The sequence below is a fragment of the Psammomys obesus genome, unplaced genomic scaffold (genome assembly GCF_907164565.1).
Source record: "Psammomys obesus unplaced genomic scaffold, mPsaObe1.curated_primary_1811, whole genome shotgun sequence".
Taxonomy (NCBI): domain Eukaryota; kingdom Metazoa; phylum Chordata; class Mammalia; order Rodentia; family Muridae; genus Psammomys; species Psammomys obesus.
The window spans coordinates 1,722,459-1,731,809 of record NW_026590062.1 but is presented as its reverse complement, the minus strand read 5'-3'; the positions used below and the strand labels follow the sequence as shown (position 1 = coordinate 1,731,809).

At 51.2% G+C, this 9,351-nt stretch overlaps 1 long non-coding RNA gene across 1 annotated transcript; it reads right to left on the bottom strand.

Annotated features, from left to right (window-relative positions):
* Window positions 1-227: 227 nt before the first annotated feature.
* LOC129676162 (uncharacterized) lies at window positions 228-4,949 on the bottom strand. Its single transcript, XR_008720028.1, has 3 exons — window positions 4,894-4,949; window positions 1,207-1,306; window positions 228-452 (listed from the first exon to the last, which is right to left on the bottom strand). It is a non-coding gene; the product is annotated as an uncharacterized LOC129676162 (long non-coding RNA).
* Between the last annotated feature and the right edge of the window lie 4,402 nt (window positions 4,950-9,351).

The window sequence follows — 9,351 nt, the reverse complement described above, 5'->3', positions numbered from 1 at the left end:
CATCAAACGCTCCGCAGAGCCTGTGGGGTTGCGGGGAGGAGGGCACTGCTGAGCCTCCCATCTGTTTCACCCTCAGAGGCACAGGGGCAATGCCTGTCACACTGAGTGGGGACAGAGAGGCTCCTAGATGCCTCCAGGTAAACCGAGGCCAAGAAACTCCATTCTAAGCAGATGCTGAGCTCACACTTCTGTCTCCTGGGTGCCAAGGTTATTGCTGTTGTTGTTTTTAAGTATTTATTTTATTTTTGTGTGTGTGTTTCCATGCATACATGCAGATGGGTAGCTGTGGAGTCCAGAAGAGGGCATCAGATCCACTGGAGATGGGGTTACAGGAGCTTGAGGCCTTCCCACGTGGGTGCTGGGAACCAAACTTGGATCCTCTTGAAGAGCAGCACAGGGCGCTTAACCGCTGGGCTGTCTCTCCAGCTTCAGTCCCAAGGCTTTCAATGGTGCTGTAACAGAACAAGAGCCTGGAGCAGGGTTGGGGACAATCTCAGCTCTATATCCTAGACCTGTTAACCCAGGGCGGTGTCTAGATGGTGGCTCCATCATTTGTAAAAGGAAAGGGCTGTGATGGCATCCACACCACAGGGATGCTGAGATCAGGTGGACAGACGTGGGGGAGGACATGGGGGTACAGAACACAGGTGCTCCTGAGGGCCCCTCTCAGGGGACCGTCTCTGTGTCCTTCTCCACCAGGACCCTCCCCCTGCAGACCCCGGGTGCCCCGTGGATACAATCCCTCACGTCTTGGCTGAGAAAGTGCACACACTCATCTCGTTACAGCAGCTTTCTGCATTTCATTAAAATGCTGACAGGCCATTTCATAATAATTTATTAGCACAGAGTCAATTTTTATTAATTACAATCATTAATTTATCAGTGTTCCCGTCATCTGAAGTTTGGTCAGAAATGAAAGGCAAGAAGTGCAGAGAGAAAAATGGGGGGGGGAATGGGAGTTGGGGGGAGCAGGGTGTGGGAGGCAGGGAGGGGCAATGGTGTGAGGGGCTGGTGCTTAGGAGTAGGGTCTGTGATACCTCCGGGCTCTGGAGTCCTGGGGTTGTGAGCAGAGATCCCTGTTGAGTGTGGGGACCAAGAAAGTTCAAGGATAATGTGGACTGAGTGTCACAGAACTCAGGACCTAAGGCCTCCACGTTTCCACTTACCTTGCAAGCCAGGTCATCCTGGTACTTCCTGATAACTCACCTCATTTGAGGACTTGTTTCTTCTGGCTGACGCCCACCTCATTCTCCAGGTCATCAGCTCAGGAGCACAGCAACCCAGTCCTGTCTCCATCTCCAGAGCCCTGCAGAACACCCAGCAAAGGCTTGTGGAGGGTATGAACAGTCCAATCTCCCCTCACCCCTGCTACACTGAGTCTGACTCTCCAGCTGAGTCTCAGAGAGGGCACCAAACCTAAAAAAGGTTGCACAGCAAACTTCAGACCAGGAACCTTCAGAGCCTTCCCTACCTTTAGAACCCCCTCCTGAGTTCTGGCAATTTCTGCAGCCTAGCCTTTAGAATATCTATTGTTCATCACAACTGAAAACCCAAATAAAACAAAGCCCCAAACCAAAAAGTTTGGATTGAAAACAGGATGGGCTGCCTGTCTCTGAGTCCTGGCTTTGTTTCAGGAGCCTCCCAGCTCTGTGCCTGATCCTTTCACTTGGAGACTCCTTCATATGGGTCACTGCAGAGCCACTGGAGGAGCTGGGGTCCACCCTGGGCCCGGGATCCTCATCACCACTGCTGGGGCGGTCTGAAGTGTGGCACTCTGCCCTTGGTACTGGCCATCGTTGTCCCAGTTGTCTGACCGTCTGACGGTCTGTGCAGAGGTTCTCTTCCATCTCATCTTTCTGTTCTTCCTCCTTCCTATCTCCCCATCCGAGTTCTAGGCCACACTGTTGGCACGCACCTTTTTTGAAGCCTGAGTCCTGGCATTGGAGCTTTCTAGCCATCATAGCTGTGCAGTGAGGTGGATAGAGAGCTTCCTCCAGGAGCTGTCAAGGACTCTGTGGAGATCCCGGAGGATTGTGTATGCAAAGGACTATCCATGCCTTCCCACAGACCACAGGAGTGAGAGCTAGAACTACATGCTCAGGAATGCTGAGTGCCAACTACATGGCAGAGGGTACCAGGGAAAGGTAGAAGGGACAGCTTGAGCTGGACTGTTGAGGACATGGTAAGGAGTATGCCTTGTTTTGAAGGTGACGGGGCACCACAGGAGGCTGTGGGATGATGGAGTCGCAAATCCAATTTGAATCCAAATACAAGCTGGAGATTGGTGGAACAATCGTGGAGGCATTTGGAAGCATCAATGAGAGAGAGAGAGAGAGAGAGAGAGAGAGAGAGAGAGAGAGAAAGGCACTGAGGGACGGAGGGAGAGGAGAAGGAAGAGAAGAACACACACACACACACACACACACACACACACACCTTTTAGAATTTTAAAATGAGTCCTTAAGGATGAGGAAGGTCTACTGGCCTCCTGTGGCCAGAACCACAGTCTTTGGAGGTCAAGCCTCAAGTTCTGCTCCTTGCCTTTGATGCCACATGCTATAAGCCTTTGAGCCAGGTTCAGAAGACCCTGCTGGCTACAGCTGTCAGGTACAACTTCAGGAGGTGACCTTCCGGGACCGGTCCCCTGGGGGCTGAACAGCCCACTCATTTCTGCTCCCCAGCATTTAGGCTGGGCCTTGGCTTGAATATGGCTTGAGACTTAACCACCAATGGAAAAAAATCCAGTAGAATCACAGTTACTGTCCACACAGCACATAGCCTCCAAGAGCACACAGTACAAAGAAGCTGGCTGTTTCTCCTGCTCGGGATATTCGGCTGACCTCAGTGGCCGTGCTGGACCCTCCCTGGGGACACAGTGCAGCCTTGCCACAGTCCCTGCTGAATCCCGTGTGCTTGTATGACACAGAAGCTCCCAGGCCAGGCCTGCCAGGTGGCAGTGTTCCAGTCGAAACCCAAGGGCTTCTCTAGATAGATGGGAGCCCCGGCTCCAGCAGGTGTTCCCTCTGAGCAGCAGAGCCCAGAAGGATGGCAGTGCCAGGGCCCATCGAGAGGAGTTATGGGGACAGCCTGTTCCTATCCAGGCAAGTGTCACATTTGGGAGGAATTGGCGATTAATAGCCCATTATCCCAGGCAATCTGCTCTGACCTGAGACAGCCGACAGGAGGCAGGGTGGGGACAAACGGCTGCCGCTCGCAGATCCAGACCTGGCATGGGTTGGTTGTGGCATGGTGCTGTAGCCAGTCCCAGGATCTGGTAGACCACAGCTCATGGGGTCCTCCAGGGCAGAGGGATCCAATAGCTCTGAGGCCTGAGCTCCCTGGGGTCCATGGACAGGGCAGGGAACTGGAGGTGGGATTTCATTCTGGATGAAGTCACTCAGTAGGTCAACAGCTTCAAGTGGAAAGCACTGCGGGACCCAGGCTCCACAGTCTAGAACTCTAGGGTTGCAGGTTAGGATATAGCCCCTCTTATTAAATCCCATGCGTGCAGTAAGGCATCTGCAAGTAGGACCAGGAGGAAGAAACACATCACACTAACCCAAGGTCACCGAAGTTCAAAATAGTTGCAGCTTCCAAGCACACTCTAGAATATTAGAACACTATCCTGAGGGCAAGGGCATGCCGATACCCACCATCTACGGAAAAAAAAAAAGCCCACAAAATAGTGGTGTTGTGGTGTTGTGAGTTGGGGTGATAGTCTTTCGTGTTCTGGAGCCTCTGCTACTGCTTCCAGAGGTGGTACATGTGTGTGTGGGGGTTATGTGACTATCACCCAACACTCTGGACATGCTAGCCCAGGAGGAAAGATTCAGCCTGGGATTTCTGAGGTCCTGATGGGCTTCAAAGAGCAAGAGAACATCTTGAGTGAATGGCTATCTTTTGAGCCCAAAAAACCTACATCGGGTGTTTAGCTGTGCTTATTTGCAGAAGATTGTCCTGCCAGGGCTGGTGGACATGCTCTCTCAGTTGAGGCTCAGAGTAGGGGCTGAGTATCCAGCCAGTCCCCACCATCTGAAAACACTGCCTGTGGCTCAGAGGGACGAAGTACAGAGATGCCAGGGTAGACTCCATCTGCACAGCCATAGGGGAAGCCTCTTATCTGTGTTGGCTTTCTAACTGTGGCCAGTTGAGACAAGAGTGCCTACTCCCCTGTAAGCAACTCCTCACCTAAACTCTGTGTCGTGGTTAGAGTACTGTGCTGTGCTGAAACACTAGGTCCGAAAAGCAGCTTGAGGAGAACAGGCTTTATTTGGCTTATGTTTCCACATCCCTGCTCACCACTGAAGGAAGTCAAGACAGGAACTCACACAGGGCAGGAACCTGGAGGCAGGAACTGAGGCAGAGGCCACGGAGAATGCTGCTTACTGACTTGCTCCTCATGGCTTGCTCAGCCTGCTTTCTTATAGAACCCAGGACCACCAGCCCAGGGATAGCACCACCCACAATGGCCTGGGTCTTTTCCCATCAGTCATGGAGAAAATGCCCTAAGGGTTACCTACAGCCACCCTCAGGGAGGTATTTTCTCAATTGGGATTCTCTCTTCTTAGATGACTCTGTCTTGGGTGAAGCTGACATAAAACTAGCCAGGAAAATTGAACCCTTGTCAATTAGACACACAAACATATCACAGTTAAGCCATATCCTTTCCTTTTTCGTTCATCTTCAAGATCACACATTAATATCAAAATTACAATATAAAACACCCAACTTTTAAAAGTCACAGCCTTTAAAAATTCAGACATTTAAAAGACCAAAGTCTTTTTTAAAATATTCGATATCTCTGTTAAAAAGCCAAAGCCTCTTCCACAGCTCAAAATCTCTCAACTGTGGGCTTCTGCTTAAAAAAAAAAAAAAAGTTAAATGCTTTCTTACCTCAAGAGGGAAGAACCAGGGCACAGTCACAATCCACGTTAACAAAGCGATACAAGACTCCAACAGTTTAAACAACACAGTGTCGCTCCTCCAAAAGGCCTGGGTGGCTTCCCTGCCCCCCCTTCTCCCTCGGCACACACAGCTTGTCTCACAGGCTGGCTGCATGGCTGCTTGTCCTTGGCAGTCTTCCCATGGCACTGGCACCTCCAAAATGCTGGAACCAGTGCTACAACTGGGCTGCACTTTTACCAGTAGCCTTCCCTGGGCTCCTCTCATGGTGCCAAGCCTCAACGTCTCTGCACGACCCCTTCAGTCCTGGGCTTCAACTGCCACGGAGGCGACACCTTTGCCAGTGGCCTCTCACAGTGCCACTCCTCAGCTGCTTTTCATGACCCTTCCTTTCCTTCAAAACTCTTGCCACGGAGGTGACTTCTACACATTACTAAGTTCAGCTGCCAGCTGGAGATGCAGCCTTGGCTCTCTCTGAAGCACAGCTCTGTGTGCTGACCATAAGGAAACACTCCCAGATTTCTGATCCTCAGGGATGCTGGTCTCCAGCTGACCAGCATCAATTGTCCCAGTAACACAAAGGTTTCACTTCAGTAGTTTCTGATCTCCTGTTAACCACAGCTGATCCTTCAGCCCTAGCTCACCAGAACTGCAGACCCTTAATTCACACCATCAAACGGCTATATAGAGTAAAAAACGTCACCCACCAGGCCTGCATTGTTTGCCTGTCTCTCAACATTCTTATCCTCCAAGCTCCCACAGAGCAGCTACCCAAGCTTCAAACACTCAATGGCATTTCCTGCCTAAAGTTCCAAAGTCCTTCCACAATCTGTCCAGAGCACAATGGCCAGGTCTGTCACAATATCCCACAGTCCTGGTACCAATTTCTCTCAGCATTTCCATTGCTCTCATGAATCACCACGGCCAAAAACAACCTGGGAAGGAAAGGATTTATTTGGCATACTTCCACACCACTGTTCAGCACTGAGAGAACTCAGTACAGGAACCTGGAGTCAGGAGCTAATGCCATGGAAGAATGCTGCTTACTGGCTTGTTCAGTCTGCTTTCTTGTAAGACCCAGGACCACCTGCCCAAAGTGGCCCCATCTACAACAGGCTGGGTCCTCTCGTGTCAATCAATAATCAAGAAAATGCTCTGTAGGCTTGCCTATTCCCTGATCTATGTTTGTTTTTGGCTTTTAGAGACAGGGTTTCTCTGTGTAGCCTTGGCTGTCCTGGACTTGCCTTGTAGACCAGGCTGGCCTCAAACTCACAGAGATCTGCCTGCCCCTGCCTCCCTGAGTGCTGGAACTACGGGTGTACGCCACTATGCCTGGCTCTACAGTCTGATCTTATGGAAGCATTTTCTCAACTGAGGGTCCCTCTTCCCAGATGACTCTATAGCCTGTGTCAAGTTCACCAGAAACTATTCAGCCTTCTTTAAGGAAGCCCAATACATGTTTGTTGCCCAGAGTGAACTTTGGTGGAATCTTGCCTCAGTTTGACTTTGGGACCTTGAGAGAAGCGGCGGAGGGTGCTTTGTGTCTCCCCATGGGAGTGAATCTCAGAAATAGAGAGAATATGACCCGATGCATTTATGATGTCAGGCAGCCTCTGTCCTGTCAGCTGCAGTCTGTGACCACACAGCTGAGCCAACTTTTCAAAAAGGGCTGGGTTCCAGGCCTGTGACCTGTTGGCCGCACTGAATACCTGAAGAGAAGAGCACTCATCCCGCGTTCACATCTACTCTCATGCTGTGTATGCTGTGGAAGTTTTTAGAGCGCCAGTTCTGTGGATTTTAAATAATCATGCACAGGTGTGTGCAGGTTTGTCTGGCGCTGCCCACACACGTGTAAACCTAGACTTATGTTGTGAGGAAGTCTACGACAGATGTTGGACAGCTCTCCAGTCACCTGCTTGACTTAGATAGCTCGCATCAACGAGTGTCACCCTGGCTGAGTGACAGCAGATGAAGCCTGTGAAAGTCCCTGAAAACTTTTGGATCTGGCCATGCCATCTTGTGTTTGGCCTGAAGAGGCCCAGGCAGGAAAGCTTGGTATTCGAGGACGTGGGATCAGAATTGGAATTCCTGTTCCGCTCTCACCAAGTACCCCAATTTCTGCTCCATCTCACAGCACCTGGAGGTGTTGGTTTGTGAGCATCTCAGGGCCATCATCCTCCAGGTTTAAATACCAAATACCTTAACATTTGTAGAAGCGACACTACACTGGGGTTGTAAACAGAGGGAAACCCCTACCACACAGCTCAGTCAGGCTCTTACCTCTATGTCAGCCATTCCCTGTGACAGGAGGACAATGTCAGCACCAACAAGCCCACTGTAGGCACCAACGAGATAATTTTCTCCACCTTGTGCAGAGGGAAGCCTTGCACCCAGTGCTTTCACTAGGAATATGCTGGGTCATTAGGCTCATTTGCATAGCCCTCCCAACTTTTTCAAGCTAATACGAAATGCTCCAGAGGCCAACCCTCCGAAAGACGGTTGCTCCTTCCCTAAGCATGTGAAGAAGCCTTTGCAGGCCTTGCGACTGTGCTCGCTTCTGATGTGTGTCTTGTGACCTGCCCCAGTGTCGCTATCCGGCAGAGGCCCCACCAAAGAACCACTATCCTCCGAGGTTAAATGGGACAAATGCTGGTCCCAGCCAAGCTGAGCTTGAACAAGGGGACAGTCTGACTCTGAGTCAATTTATTTTGAAGCTATAGTCCATCTTCCCTTCTTCCCCTACCCATGTGCTAGCCCTGGCTAGGTGTCGTTCATGATATCTCAAGTCCTTACAATTATCTGAGATTTTCCCCCTGTGAGACAGTGTCCTGCTTTGTAGCCCAGGCTAGTCTTGGCCTTGAGAGCCTCCTGCTTCAGCTTTCTGAGTGCTGGGTTGACAGGTGTGTTAACACTCAGCTCATCTGTTGTTACAATTATAAGTGGATTGATTTTTTTTTCTCTCCCAAGGAACAGCCCAGCATTCTCCCTTCATGAGCAGAGGAAGTTGGGCCAGGGGATGTCATGCAGTGAGTAAAGTGCTCACCCTGTGGGGAGTGCATGGTTGTGATTCCAGTGTACAGAGACTGGGGGTGGGGTCTGGAGCAGGACCCCCCTCCTGAGCAAGCTAGGAGGCGGATAGACAGAACCTGGGGTTGACCCTGACGACTGGTGTGGTCTGCAGTGTGGGTGTAGATGTGGGCCTAGAGGCCCAATAAAGTCACCTCGATGTGATGGCACATCAGCCAGGAGGTGCCGAGCTGAGATCCAACGCGTCTCTCTTCCCCTTCCTTCCTGGACCTTCCTCTCCTCCATGGAGAACCTCACTGTTTCGTGCCTGAAGGCCCCTCCTCTGGATGAAGCTCACCCTTGTCCAGCAGACATGGCTTCCAGCTCCTCTGCGGCCCTGGGCTGGGCACCTGAGCAACAGCGACTCGGCTCACTGGACCCTGAGGTCCCCATTTGTTCCTTTCTCTCTTCAACAACCCTTGTGGTTCTCCCAGGTGCACCCTGTCCTGACAGTGTGTCTGCATTCTATGTTGGGGACCCATGTCTTACATCTGCCGGGCCTTCCACCTCCACAGCTACAGAGGACCATGCCTCCCGGGCTCAGACCCCTGTGACAGACCTGAGTTGGCTCTCTGTGCACCTGAGCCTCCCATCTGGCCCTCCTGCATGCTGCCACGCAGGTTGCTTTTTGGAGATAATAAATATGACTTCCTTAATATGATTTTGCTTAGGTCCCAGCCATGCGCTCAAGCAAATCTTCCATTTAACACCCGACTCTCTCTTCTGGGGGAGCTGGGAAAATATTGTTATCATGTTCAGCTTGCTGTGAGGGGATAGAAAAGACATTTACCAAGGCGCCGAGACTGGGAATGTCCACAGGACTGCCCCCGAGAGACGTCAGTGTTCCCTCACAGGTTCCATTGAGGGGGAGACCAAGAGGTGTCCCAGCTATGTCTCCTGGGGTCCCCGCAGGAAGCCTTCAGATGACATATGGTGTGGGTCTGAGCCCGTCGTGTTGTTGTCTGCCTGGGGGAGAAGCAAACTCACCATCCCGTCTCTTGGGGGACATATTGAGAGCCCTCACTGGGGACAGCGTGATCACTGACATTTTTGTTTTCTTTCAGGGGGAAGTGGTCAGAAAGCAGGCAACAGAGTCCATGCCATTCTGTTTGAGTAAAGATACCTTTTATTCAGTGTTGAGTGGAGGGAGGAATGGGCCTGCTAGCAACACCTACTGTTGGCTTGGGGTATAGCAACCCAGCTAGAGCAAGAGCTCTGCCTTTGTGTGCAGAATAAATTAGCCTTCACAGAGCAGCCATGCGAATACTTGTTGCACAAGCCTGGGGATCTGAGTTCAAATCTCCATGCCCACATAAAAGTGAACGTGGCTTTCTATCCCGTGCTTGTAATCCCAATTCTGGGAGAGTGCTGGGAGAATTCTGA